At 37.3% G+C, this 15,346-nt stretch overlaps 1 protein-coding gene across 2 annotated transcripts in view; it reads right to left on the bottom strand.

Moving 5' to 3' along the window:
* lingo2 (leucine rich repeat and Ig domain containing 2) overlaps positions 1–15,346 on the bottom strand; it is a 217,017-nt gene that overhangs the window by 171,701 nt on the left and 29,970 nt on the right. Inside the window, exons 2-3 of one of the 2 annotated variants that reach the window (XM_034883718.1) lie at positions 10,791–10,886; positions 6,184–6,256 (exon numbers count right to left, since the gene is read on the bottom strand). The gene's annotated coding sequence lies outside the window, so the exon portion shown is untranslated. The remainder of the gene's footprint in view (positions 1–6,183; positions 6,257–10,790; positions 10,887–15,346) is intronic. The other variant, XM_034883717.1, reaches the window with a different exon arrangement.

Raw genomic sequence — 15,346 nt, forward strand, 5'->3', positions numbered from 1 at the left:
GGGGAGAGATTTGGAGATAGCGGTTCAGTGATGAAAGTATCACAGATTATTAATGACAAATTGCCTACAATCTATCAATTTCCAATTCTAACTAAAATTGATGAGTATGAAAACAATAGGATGCAAAGATTAGGCTAGTCCGCCATCATCTGATGAAAAGATTTTATATTTTTCTCAGATGACAGACAGACAGATAACAGAAATACAGTTGAATGTGTCTCAGTGGGTGATTTCAAAAGTTTGCACAAAGAATGCATCATCTCTGTATCAGCTGTAACTCTCTGCAGTGATTGATTATGTTGTCAAAACATCCCAATGTTGTCACAATGTGGCTCCCCTCCGTTATCACTTAAGCTCAAATGTATACGTTGTTATCTGCACATTGACGTCTAGCCCAACAGGTTCCGCTACTTGCTGTCACTGGCATAGTGACACTGCAGCACCAGCATCTCTAACATCTGAGAGAAAACAGCACCAAGCGTGTGCCGTAAATTTTGCCGTGTCAGATCGATGGGATCGATAATCACTTCTCTTGCACATTTCACTTCTAAGTTACTGCTGAGAACAACTGTCAATGGCTCCATCTTGCTCTCAACAAACTACACTTCCGTTTGTTGAATCCGTCATCAGTCTTAACCTATTCAGGTTGTCGGTTGATCTGCATCCCGTCTAATGCATCCTTTCATGCTCTGCAACCTTCTCGTCCCATGGCCTGATGCTGCTGACTGCCAGTTCTCCGGGAGAGCCTCCGATGTGGCAACTTATGCTCTACAGCTGTGCCCCTGGTGAGACTGAGGCTGGAAAGTGATAATGATGTGCTGTGAGATAAACTATAATGCAACCAGCAAGTTTGCACGAGCAGGTATGCATCAAACATATGTTATCAGTGTTGGACTCCAAAGTAGGCTCCAATATCTTTACATGTATTAAACAATGTTAAACATCAAATGTTTGTATTCTTATTTTTTTGTGTGTCTGTGTCAATGTGCATTTTGCCAATGTAGCCATTTGATGAAAACTAAACTATTAAGGTTCCTTTGAAGACTTTTTATATTGTGTACTGCACTCTGATAAAAAAAACAGGTTTTCTTAGGAAGAATTAGAACATCAGCCAGTCCTGTCTGTATCTTGCTGCTGCTTTCTGCTTGTGCCTAGGGCTTCATTAATCCAAAATCAAAGAAAGATATAGGATTGAGTGCACAAAAGCGTTTGTAACAATCCAGAGACAGAAAAACAAAAATGTCCAAAAGTTGATCTTAAATATTGCTTGTTAGATGCTGGTTAAACTGTGGTAAATCAATCAAAGCCGCAAAAGAGATTAATACGGAGACAACGGAGGTTTCTTTTTATCTAGTTCCTTAATCTTTATTTTCCAATTAGCAGCATCTCGATGTGTTCATTTCTTTTTCATTAATGCAAAATGCAGCTTGACATGCAGTATATGCAGCATAATTTTATAAAATTATTTTAACCATGTGCTTCAATACCAAGAGCAACTACAAATTTATAAGACTTGTTTGACCTTAGTGTATTATTCTATTTATTTACACCATAATGCAGGTGTTCAGCATGCAAATCCATAAAACAGGATTAACAATTAAGAACAGTACTTCTTAACTCCAGGGCTTCTGGCTCTCAGCTTTGAAGTCAGGTTTATATAAATTAAAGTTTTATTCAAGCATAAACAAAACAAAATCCAAACAAACATTGCAGTTAAAAATCACACCTATGTTTGAAAAAGACGCGTTTTAACAGCTGATCTGTTCATGTTTTGGGTGATTTACACCTATAGTTTGTTTGCGTTGGTCTGAAACAGTTGAGTTTGTAACCTTGGAGCGATTTCCCTTTTGTTTGACATCTTGAAAAAGCCATGCGTACCAACATGTGTCATCCCAAATCCAACAAGAACGTTCACTCCGCTTTTTGGTCAGAAGTGTCTGGGGCAGGGGCAAGAAAGTAAATACAGGAAAACGCCCTGTGTTCTGGACTAGTCAATATACCTCGCATATTGGCACCCATATAGCTCAGATGGTAGAGCAGGCGCCCAAATATAAAGATTTACTCCTCGATTAAGTGGGCCCGGGTTTGACTCCAACCTACTGCCCTTTGCTGCATGTCATTCCCCTTCATGTTTTCAACTGTCCTGTCAAATAAAAGACCTAAACTCCCCAAAAATAATCTAAAAAAATACATATCTATTTCTCGCATCTCCGTGAGCAAACCAGCTCATTTCTTTTACAATAATCAGACACCGTCACAGAGCCTTTGCTCAACTGTGCTGGTGTATGTCTCCAACTTTGCCGCTGGTTTGACTACTGAAGTGCAAGTGATTACGAGCAGTCAGACTATTTTTGTGAGAGAAACACTACTAGCTGCTATGGTTTGCATGTTCTGCAGCATCGCAGATCGCAAAGCACGCCTGACGACAAGAGATATTAAACTTGCTGAGTACACAGAGTATAGTAGCTGGTACTGTTCGAGGTCGGATCATGTACTCACCACAAACGAACCTCTCCAGAGTACAATTAAAAGCGCACACAAACCTCATTAAGCAGGTCTCGGTACGCTTGTTTGGTCCGCTTTTGGTGTGCACCTGACTACGATTGCTGCTTTCACACCAGCCCAAACTAAACGCACCAAGGGGGGAACAAACTCTAGTGCCATTCAACCGAACTAAAGGTAGGTGTGAAAGCCCCCAAACACTGTTTAAAGAAAACTCTTTCAATGATTTTAAAGACTATTTTTAAAGGCATTGGTGCATTTATTAAACCTCAGGTGCAGCAGAGGCAGCAGCAACAAGGAGAAAGAAGGCGGCTGCCGCTTTAGGATTGTTCAACATCAACCACAAAAACACCTGCGATGGAACAATAGAGGAGCTGATTGTTGTTTATCTTAAATCCTTGAATTATACACCTCTTTATCCTCAAACAAACAGATCAATGTTATTGGAAAAATGTCAGCTTCAACATCTGAGTATGCAATCTGGGACAATTAACGTTTATTAGGCCTACGAGTTAGCAAAACCTGGATTTTTAATCGTGTCATATTGTTAACCAATTCCTCTATTTTAAGCTACAACGTGGTCAATTTAGCTGCGTGATGAGATCACAGTTGGTGGGTGGCAGCTGCCTGTGGTGCACAGACTGGCAGGATCTGAGGTAACCGGCAGCGGCACTGCACCCTGCTGCTGCCAATTCAAAACAAAAAAAACACCAATGATTCCAGCGGCAACCAAGGTCGCAAGCATTCACTGTATGAAAGCACCTTCACTCACATCTACAAAGCACTGATTGGTTAATGATTACTTTACCTGGCAGTATTGGCTGTCAATGGGCACAACCCCAGACCAACTCGAATCACTGTAGAAATCTGAGATGTGGGCAGTGACAAAATGGTCTGAAAGCAGGGTATATTGTTTTTATCTGTGGTTGTATCAATTTGCGGAATCATGTTAAAGGAGAATTCCGAGCCAATTTTTACATTAATCTTAAGTGTTATAAATATTCCTGTCGGGGCAAGTTTTGGAGAGCCTTTGTGCCTTTTAAGAGACATTAAATGCAATTAAAATATCTGTGCAACATGAACAAGGCCCTTACATGACAACAACATGCATTTTCAACTCAGACATTGGTTAAATTCACCTAGCGGTACCCTGTCTCTATCCTGCCGTTAGCTAGCTCGCCCTGTTAGCTGCCATCTGTGATAAGTGTTTTCAATCAGGCTAGTGTGAAAATCATCATGGAGTAGTTAGTGTGTATTTGAAGCCCATCCATTTTGTGTGATCGATCTGGTGTTTGTGAGTAGGAGGCTTGTCGATTTGTGTGGTAGTTCCGTTAGCCACTTTAAGTTGTTATCTAGATCAATGGTTCTGAACATTTTCGAGTTGCGACCCCACAGAAGAATTAGGTTGATGTTCGTGACTCTTGACTCGTGACACTTTGTGACCCTCACAAACACACTCAATAAAATCTATTCTCAAGCAAATTATATCACCTGTAGAGGTGTTAGTGTAAAACACATTATCCAGTGTAAAATGGTTGGTAGACTATATCAAAAATGTGTGGGACAAAAAATAGGCTACTCTTATGTCATATAAAACACTAAACCCAACTTGTTTTCACATATGTTGGGCCCAGAGTAATGCACTGTCAACTAAATAGAGAGTTGTATGCTATAGGAGATTGTGGAGGTATTAGTATCTGGGCAAGTTAATTTACATTAGAAACAGAAATCTTAAATACGATCCTTAAATGTCAACGGGTTTCACTTCAAATCAAATCAAATAGTTATTTACCCCAATTGTATATGTTTATGCACAGAATTCCATTTATTTTATTTTTTATTATCTACATTGACATAAATAAAAAACTCTGGCCCTGAAGTGACTATCTGAACATAAACTGAACTATGCCTTAGTCAGTATCTGTGAATATGATATTGAGGTCAGTACAAAAATAAAATTCAAAGAACCACATTATTTATTTATCAAGTGACACTTTGAGCTACTAACAGATTAATGGCATGAGCCTGTACAGCAAAGTTTGCTTTATTTCGCATGAATTAGGTCTCTTAATAAAAGAGACATCACATCCCAAGTAAAAAAAAAAAACAGTATGCTGTCACAGGATGAATAATTACATGAAAGGATACTTAAAATGACAAAATCAAAAAATGTGTTTTAGCTCATTTGCCACATTGTTGTTCTTTCAGTCTTAACATTATTTAATGTATTGTGGGGTGTAATTCGTTAAAAATCTTTATTGGAACAAGATAAAACCCACTTTTAGTCTCTCATTTTGCCTTTCACCAATATAATCTGACCATGTCCAAGATATGGAAACAGCACAAATATTTCAAATGTGTTTTTCTTTTAAAGGTGAAAGATAAATTACTGTTTGCACTTCCATTCTGTGTTCCACACTCAGCAATTCATTTGTCTTCAAGACTCACAAGCTGTCTAAAAAAAGCTACAGTTGGTATAGATCATTTTTACTGTCATCACAATACCAGTAACTGCAGGCTAGTAACAGCGATGTCTGCATCCATTTCATCACCCTCCCCAGAGCCATCAGGTTTTTACTAGATCCCAATAAACCTCAGGCTAGAATTCCACCTAGAGTTTGATTAGTTGGATTGAAAATTAAAGTAAAACAACCTGCTCATATCGTTAATAAAAAAAAAAAGTATCAACAGTAAGTAGTAACCATATCAATTATTTAAAAATTTAAAAAAGATAATTTTAAGAGATACTGCAATAATTAGCTACAACATGCTTCACTGCTTTCTGTTCCACTGTGCCATGTCCTCCCCTCTAACCTTGCCAGTACAATTTGGAAATGCTGAATGGGCACAGTAGTTGGCATGGAGCTGTAAGCTGCTCTTATCATGTTAAGCACAAGGACAGGGATTGGTACAAGATAACTGCTTTAATGATTCTGGGTTTGAGCCCTTGGGCTGCAATCACCCCGACTAACCCTTGTTTACCCATGTTTAGCCCCAGGGCTGCAATTGTTTGAGCCTCCAGTTTGAGACCATTTCATTATTTTGTTTTTGCATTGCTGAGCCCTGTAGATATTAAACTAAATATTTAACTAAGGCAACCCTACCATAGAGGTAAACTTACTAGTATGGAACAATAATCCTACAAACATTTGTTGATTGAAAACCTTCAAGAGGAGGGCACAGTAGCCAATCAAAGCCTCAATGCTAACATTCATTGGTTATTTTTTTATAATACTGATTTAACAAAGAGATGTCAAAAGAAATGTTATTTTTTATCTGCTCTACTGGTTGACATATTCAAAGAAGCTGTATTTGAAAATAACAGTGTGTTCTGCTGGCCTATTTTAAAAAGCCACCCACGGACTTAAGCACTATCAATACACCCGCAGCTGAGTTTGTATATAGCTACCATCTTTAAGAGGGAACCTGACATAGTGCAAGGATGCCAAAAGCACTTTCAATCATTTCACATTCATTTCAATACATCTCATTTCAGCACAGCTTGTCTTTTAAGCAGGTTATGTCTGGCTATACTTGACCTGAGTCTGTTCATAGCACTAAGAATATTCATAGCAAACACGTGGTTTCCAAAGTCTATAAGAAGCCATGCATGAAGCCCTGCTGTTTTTCCCTGAGGAACATATTTATTCATGCTAATAGAGAAACAAAATATTAGCTTACCATACTGAAACAGAGGCAAAGAACATGTCGCCTTCCTGCCAGGAGAGCGGATAGGTACCTACACAGATTCAGTCTGAAACACAAAAAGGGAAGACTTCTGTTAGAACACGCAATATGAATGATTTATGTTAATTTACAAGACAGACAAATCCGTAATTTGGAATGTCAGCATGCAGGAAGCTTGAGTGATCCACTCATTGTACTCTACCTCACATTGGATAAATGCCTAAAACACAGATGTAAATCATAGACTTTATATAAATCCCATCCATGCTTCTCTGTATATTAAAAGGGAAAGAGAACATTATTCACAAAGTATGGTTTAATATGATAGCAAATTTGGATTTTGCTATATTATGGGTTAAAATCTGATGGAAATAATGGCGCTATAAAATAACAGCATTACTTTTTTCAGTAACGAGTAATCAAATTGATTACTCTTCCAATCTTAACGCCGTTACCGTTACTGACAAAAAATCTGGCAAGTTACTATAATTGAAGCAGTTCTTTTCATCAGACCAATTAGATCTCTGAGCTGAGAAGCAAAGACATTTTTTCTTCCTTGGTTAGTGGGATGTGCATGAGACAAGCGCATAAATGCTGACAGTTGGCTGAGGTTGAGAAAAATGTCATGGTAAGCCAATCAGAGGCAGAGTTGAGCGGGTGTCATAACCACGCTTAGTTGGATACACAATGAACAACACAAGTCAGTCAACGAGAAACAGGTATGGCGTTATGAAATCGTGGGGGGAGGCACTATGACTCTAGAGTGGCTACTAATGTATTGTATTAAGTGTCCATTTCATTACAAGTATTCATAAATAATTATTATAATTGAACATGCACATACATTTTAAGTTCAGTTAAAGAGGGGTGGAGGTGGGGTCACGTTTGAGCATTTAAAAATGTACTTGAAAGTAACGCATTAGTTACTTTCTGAAGTAACATGTTACTATTTTAATTTGTAACAGAGTATGATTTAGTTACTTTTTGTAAGAAGTAACTAGTAACTAATTACTTTTTAAAAGTAACTTGCCCAACACTGTACTGTAGCTCCAAATTTAATTTAAATACAGTATGTACTGCTAATATTGAGTAGCACAAGCCACACCCCAGTTATTCTCCTGATTTGCTATTTCTATATCAAACATTTTTTACTAGAATTAGGTGAAGGAAAAGGAGGTAAAGGAGTTAGGGTTGGGTGATATAAGAAAATGGAGATTTGTCAATCTACATTTTGCTGTAATGTTGTTGCATTAAACCATTGCTGACAAGAATGAGCAGGAATGCTTAATTGAAATGCATCAATTTGATCCTATACCTAGATTTTGTCAGGTATTTCATTCACTGGATTGGCAACAAATAAAAAAATAAAAAAATTGTATCATATTGCCCACTCCATTTGAAATTATGTCAATCCACTTCATGAAAGAGGCGAGTCTTACATTTTGTACACATTCAGTGTACACATGTACCCAGACTGTCAGGCATTTTAAAAACAACACAAAAAGCACTTGTTGTCATTTCAATTGAATTGCTTTGCCAGTTGTTTTTCCCATAGGATGACTAGCAGCAGCACTGGGTGGCTTCTACTGCTGTCAACCTGAAGCACTTAAAACACTAGAAATATGCCTCTGTGTGGCGGCATTCAAAACTTCCTTCTGTCAATTTCAACGTTAACACAAGTTATGCTCACTGTGGAATGTTTACCTTTTGTTGGGGAAAAAACAGTTTAAAAAATCTACCACCGATATAGTTATTGGTTTGTGTGCTGTTTTCTAAATGCTTAACATTGAAATTATTAAAAAGGTACAATATGTAATACTGACAGCTAGTGTTTAAAATAGTTACTTAAGTACAAATTCAAAATACTGGAGAGAGTAGTCTTCCTCATTATTCTGTCTGTTTAAATCACATACTTGTAACAAATTAGTTAGGTGGAATATAGAGATGCTGGTGCTTTTTATCTGGATCTGCAAAAATGTTTTGGCTTACAACAAAAAGAGAAGAATAGCACTGTCATGGGAGGGGATTTGGTTATAGTAAGGGTGATATGAAAAGGGGAAAAAGAAGAAGAGCGGGGGTGAGACAACACTGAGATAAAATCTTGAGTATGGCAAGGTCAGCAGAACACTCGCTATTAAATGAAATGCTGCCAAACACAAAAAAAACACAAACAAGAAAACACACACAAACACACACTTAGCAACCCACTGCACATAATAGATCCTTTCTGAATACAACATGCTGGGAACTGGTAAATTATCGATGGACTCACACATGGCTATATGTGCCTGTACACCTACAAACACACTCACTCTCTAGCTCTGTCTTTTGTGTCATTATATTGGTCTCTGGTCATTTTGAAGTGAATACCAGTATAATAAAGGAGCAACTTTATCAACTTTACTTTTAATAGCACCCTGTTACACCGTTGGGGATTTAGGCTGACATGTCACACATTTTGCTTTAATTCTTGCTTTCTTCCCTTTAGCAAGACTACAAAGGGGACTACACACACTTACGACCCTAATGCTACTTTCTCATTGATCATTCTCATGCCACATTCTCTCTTTCATTGTGTAGTAAACACAATATAAAAAAAATCCCCTATTGTAAAAAGCAGTCATACCCCGGAAGGTATATTTTAAACTGCACTCTAAAAGGTTATTTACTGTTTCAATGTTATCCATATAGTCCATTAAAACACATCCTTTAGTCCTCCAATAAAATTTCAATGAGAGATTAAATTTCAATGAGCGACAAAAACAATGTTCTTGTTTGGCTACACGTTGAATTAGTTAGTCTAAAAACATTCTTGCTTATTATAATAAAAGGACTCAGTACAGATGGTATGTAAGAATGGAAGAAACATTTCAACATCACATGGGTATTTACCCACTATTAACGGAGTACCTTTCGTAATGCTTTCAAAGGCCTCCCCTAACTAACAAAGTGCCTTTTGCGATTGTGCGTTTTTTGTGTGCCGATATGGAGTTCTGCACAACATTCTGAGTTGTCGTGTCATGTTGTTGCAGCATTTTAATCAATCTTTGCCTTCCAACTCCACATCAAGAGATATTAAAAGTACTAGAAAAAATATTGATTTAAAAATATATATTTTATGTCTCCTGATTGCATTCATCATCCTAATTTCTCAGGAGTTCCCTGAAGGCAATAGGCGCTAAATAATTAATGTGCCTGAAAGCTGTTTGGCTCTGTGAAGGAGTGCCTGCAACTCTTTTGGGAGACAAAAATCACCAGCAGCTTTAAAACCAGCAGATGCAGGCCAACCTCAGAATTAGTATTGTGTTCAGTCATGCCAAACATTTGGTACTGAGACAATGCAATACAGTTACATTACAATTTCGGAGCCTCGCAGGCAGAGAGATCAAAGTCCCATCCCGTTTTGCCTCGGCCTCAGCTTACCAAGACAATGAAGAGATGGTGATATAGTTAAGACTAATTTCAAAGAAAACTACTGATAGTTCGATTATGAACATGCAAGGAGCTGAAATAATGAAATATTACAGTCTGCACCTCAAGCTAAAAAGCCCTGTGTGGACGTACTACTTAAATGGAACCCATGTTTTTGAACTCTTTTTATTAAATTATTTGCAAACATGCTCTATGACCAAGCTACCAAGACAAGAACCCAAACGTGCTAAAGCAAGTTCATCAAGAGTGTATAATGACTGATTTGAGACACAAGTTATTTCTTCACATCCAGATGTATGCACTTGCAGATGTTAAATTACAAGCTTATCCTAAAAACAACTGGTACATGTTGGTCTTATCAATCATGTAGAAGCGAGCTGTGTGTCTTCATGTTGTAGCGCGTGTGTTGCACACTTTGGCAACAACTTCCACATGTTCAGAAAACTAGACTTGACTGCCCCAAGATCAGATAAATAACTTTTGACGGTCACATTAAAACAGTATGCAATAGTTGGCCTCATAATTTCTAAGTGCATTTCATCATGCACTGATCATTGTTTATCTTCAACCCTGATTGAAATAATAGTTGTTCAATAAAATATCTGGAGCAGTCTTGTAAACAGTGTCACATTTCCCTTTGGGACCTTTGCAGCATTCTTTTGGGAGGCTTTAAATCTCAAGATCAGTATGTAGGCCACAGTATAAAGACTTCAGAACACAAAGAGAACACAGGATTCAGTCAAGGTTCTTAAATGCCACAGCAGAGACTGATAGTGGAGAGAATTGCACCCTGCTGAAGGAAAATAGTTATATCCATGAAAACTATGATACAGTGGTAACATTTAAGTGTCCCACCCTAGATTGAGAATGACACCTTTGACACGGTTGCATCGCATTTGTGAAGCAACATAGCATAAGTCACAGCTACTTTGCCGTTGCATTTCACTGATTTGTGGCTTGTCGCTCCAGACAGATCAGCTGCTTAGTTCAACACAAAATTGGCATGATCGGTTTAAATATTCTAAAAACAGGCAACATTCTGTCCTGAATTTTGATGCAGAAGTCAGGGAAATAATAAACATTTATTTATTGTTTATTGTTATGGACATGTTAACTGCTGCAGGAAGGGATGGTTTGAGGGATGACTTCCCTTTATCTCAAGCTTATACCTTCTTTATTTTCAAAGTGGATCCAGCTTTCTTCTGCTATGTGCGCATGATGTGCCTTGATGCAAACTGATGGTCACTGAACTTCTGAGAGTGCATCTGCAAAGACACAGTACAGCTGTTAGACTTTATTTTATCAAACAACTTTATGATCAAACAATACAAAAATGCTGATGTCTCACTTAGGATTATATAAACAACCTGAAAACCTCCTGTATGTAAGCAGCATGAAGTCTTTTTATTGTTTTTGTAGATCTAACCAGTTTATGTGGATGTAAAGGCAGTAGTACCCAACCCAAGAATGTATCCCTTGTTTTCCTCTTGCTCAGACCAACTCGGACCTCTCTAAAATGTAGGGTACGTTATGCCCAGGTGACACAGCGTGGACACCATCACGCTTTGTTTAAATCTTCCAACAAATCCAGATTTCAAGGTTACAGAGCGTGTAAACCTTATATAAAGGACTGATATTTTGCATTTGAACTGGTTTTGTTTATCAGATAATGCTTTTTATCATTTTGAAATATGCACAGGAGGGCATTAGAATATAATTATAGTTTTTGTTTTTCTGTTTGTTAGCTATTTCCATCACTTGTAGCATTGTGTAAACTACGTGATACTGCTTTTGGACTCCTGATTGAATTCAAACAGAGTGGAAGTATGGATGTGCCACTTTCCATCTCCTGGGGTAGAGAAATGCATGTTGGATTTAATGAGATTGGATGATGGACTGTATAAAATATGGACATAGTCTTCATGACGTCACCCATAGGTTTTTGAAGAGCTAAATTGAAGCTTAAATTTGGAGGATCACGGTGGCTAGGGCTGTTGCAATGTTGGCAGTGATTGACCTCAGCTAGGAAAATATGGACAAAAAGGTGGAGTGTGGAGACTTAAGGGTACGCACACGTACAGAAAGGAAATTGGTTTAAAAATAAATATGGAATAACAGAACATGGTCAATCAATTCCTTAGATATTAAACTGCTACGCATTTAAAATGTTAAAAATAGTTCCTGTATATAAGTCAAAGGGAAAATGAAAACCATTTTTACAATTTACAACTAACTATAAGTTGGGGTGTTGGACTTTTACTTCAGTGATAATATCCATGATTCTTAGTGCATAGTAATGTGCTACCAACTGAAGCAAGTAGTTGAGAATATTGTAATGTTTGCATTTAATATCAATTTAGTATCCTCCATGATTGGATGTACTGCAGAAGATGATCATTCAGCCAATGTATTATCCAAGTAAATGTGTGAAAAGAGGCTATGTTGAAATGGCAATACTGCCATTGCAATATTAATACACAACAGATCTGTATAGCCATTGAAGCATTAAGTCTAATCAAAATCATCATACGCTGTGAAGAACACTGTAAATGATTCTGTTTCCCATTTGCTTTTGTGAAGATCTTTCATTTTAATGAGGTTTTCTTGGACTTTATCTCAAAGGAAAACTACATTGTCTCGAAAAATGCATCACATCCATCATCTACATAGTATATTACTTATTAAATGCTTGTTCAATAGTCCAAACTTCCAAACTAATTCTATTAAGTTACTAAACAGCATTTCCATTACACTCCTTCATATAGATTTAATTCAGTTATGTGTCAAACTAAATAATAAGGTACCTTTTCTCAATGCAAGAGCAAGAGGCAATATATCTGAAATCACACTATAAATCCATATTATAAAAAACGTCTGTGTTTGACTGCCTATACTTTTCTTTTTCTGACAAAGTTTATATGATTGTGTTATACAACCATTTACACATTTGTCTGTCTCCACTTTACTGTAAGTCTAAAAAACGGAGCCTGAACGTTATCAAGTTTATTGCAACTAGAGTCCCAAAGAGATCTTATGTTATGTAATTGTTAAGCAACTTTGTGCTCCTGTTGATTTCCTCCATTGTCACCATCATTCCTGCCCTTACATGACTATTCTGTCTTGTACCAAGTACTATCTTAACCAAGGTAGTGACATCTGTTTGCTAGTCTTACATAACAAGCAATATTTTAGAAGTGGGTCTCTCCACTTTGTTTGCACAAGGATGAACATGTATGTTTTGTATGTGAGCACGCAGGCTACACGATACACATTCCTTCCACGGGTTTGATGCTGTTTCGATGATCGCCTTTCTGTGGCTGTAAGGAAATAAAAAGGCAATACAAAAGAGAGTGATAGCAAATGTGGGTTTCTAGCCATGCAAGAATATGCCTCGAGGATTCACCACATAAGTACAGTGTGAGAATATAGGTTGCGCTCAGTGGTATTCACAGGTTAAAGATGTTGATGGACAGTTTAATAGCCTGCTTTCTGTCCATCCAAGACTACACTTCATTGGAACCACGCTCAAGATTCTTAAATAATTCAACATTTCAACTGTGTTCCTTCAGAAAAAAAGGTAACACTCTGTTACATAGTAATTGCTCACAGCTAAAAAAACTTGATAAGTGTTCTATGAACTTGCCATAGAGCTGAGAGAACCAGATTGTTTTACATAACAAGTTTGTTTTTCAGTGCATTGTTCAAAGTGACTGCCATGAATTTTTAGCATATTACTTTTACCTCACTGTCATTTAATTTCAAGTATGTTTTTGATTTACAAAGTGTACCTACAATTCATGTAGTAACCATTTAGATTGCAATGCTGCTTTAGTTTTTGCCCTGTCTAGCATCAGATGGCTTTTAGATCGGACAGTGAAATTGCTCTGAACAATGACAGTCAACTGTGTTTTCCATAAAAATAAATTACGATGAAAAGGTTTCTAAAATTATACCTTTGTTCCTGCTCATAGCCGAGGGAAAAAACAAATAAACACATAAATGTTTCCACTTGCGCCTTCTCATTAGATTTATTTGGAGAAATCTAACAAAATTATATAATTTTATTGCACTTTTCAGTTATTCTCAATAGTTTAGCTTGACATGAGAGGCAATGCTGTGGGTACTTGTATAACTGGCATGCATGCTAGACAGAGGTTGGAAAATTGAATAAGACCTCACACTTTGAATATACACACACTTATTTTGAGGTTGCAAACACAGCCACTATAGTTGTTATTCATGGTAATGTGTTATAAGTTGAAGTATGTGAGCACTTTTGTGTAAATTTTTCTTTCCCATTGCTGCCATTAAGTAACATCTTCAAAAACACAGTGTAGGGGGAAAGCCCATTGCTGAGTAGGACACATACCACTTTGGGTGCAAGTTTCCTTAAAGTCCCTGTTTCAGCTCAATCTATTTTATTTGTCACATGAAATTGTATAAGGTGCAATTCCAGTTGAATGTAATCCCATCATTTACAGATCCTGATGAATGACAAATGCCAATTGCCATCAACATCAACCACCCAAAGAACAACTATTAGATTTATCTCTCACTATCATATCAGTACTTAAAAAAAAAAATCAGTACTGGATTCCATTTTGACCGTTTCACATTTTTAAAAAGAATTTTCATAAAAATTAGTCTCCATTTTTTATCCCATGCAAGTGCACAGGATGTCACACAGTGCTTTAGAGAAGGTCATATGCTGATGAATGGATAATGCAAACTTGTAATGTCTTCATTAGGAAATGCAATGATTTCTTAGGTCTTATCAAATTTTATTGTGGAACGGTCATAATCAACTATTTGCAAATTATCAATTAAGCAGGGGAAGGTGCCCAAGACACAAAGGCAAAAGATGTGGTATAATGACAGCTTGTGTGGAGATTTCTTGTTAACAGACAAAACGACAAACAAAACATGTTTACATCGATTGTTACTTACCAATAATACTTTCCAATTTTTCAAAATTTTAAAGCGTGCGTAGTTCATATCTATGTTTACTTGCAAGCGGTCTACTTCTTTTTTGCCTTTGTTGGCGTATTGTACCTTAGATCATTGGAAAAGTGTGAAACAATTGGCAGGAATGTGAATCGTCTCCCTTGCGTATACATGCAAATGCAAGACAAAAACAGGTGAGAGCCCACCAAATGTAAAGGCAACACCTGTGAAATCAAATGGATAATCCGGCAAAGGGAGACATATGAAATATTAAAGAATCAAGCCATAAGCTCAGGCCATGTGAACAGAAGCACTCACACATTTAACAAGGGAGTGATTCAAGTCCAAGAGTAAATGAAATGTGGACTGAGATGACCATTTGGCTGCCCCAGAAATGTCAGCAAGAAAGGTTCATTGCCATAAAGCCTATAAAATGGATGGCCTTGGTTTGAAAAGACCCTGTCCAAATGATTGGATTTGAAAAAATTAACAGCTGATCAGTTTGCCTCAAATCCTGATTGTGTTGTATGTACATGGCCCTGACTAGGCACAATTAGACCTAAGCTGCCCAACTTCCTAACCTAACTCAGACTTCAACTTTTGGAAGAAATAGATAGGGAAGTGGATTACATCTATTGCTTCATGTGGGAATCATCAGTCACTTTCAAGTGTCACAGATTGAAGCTCAGGAGTGACATCTGATAGAACTCCTGTTTCAAGGAAAAGACTTGAGCCAGTAGATGCCTCTTTGACCCAACTGGCTCAAATTGATGATGCCACA

This window comes from Etheostoma cragini, chromosome 10 (assembly GCF_013103735.1).
Source record: "Etheostoma cragini isolate CJK2018 chromosome 10, CSU_Ecrag_1.0, whole genome shotgun sequence".
Lineage (NCBI taxonomy): Eukaryota > Metazoa > Chordata > Actinopteri > Perciformes > Percidae > Etheostoma > Etheostoma cragini.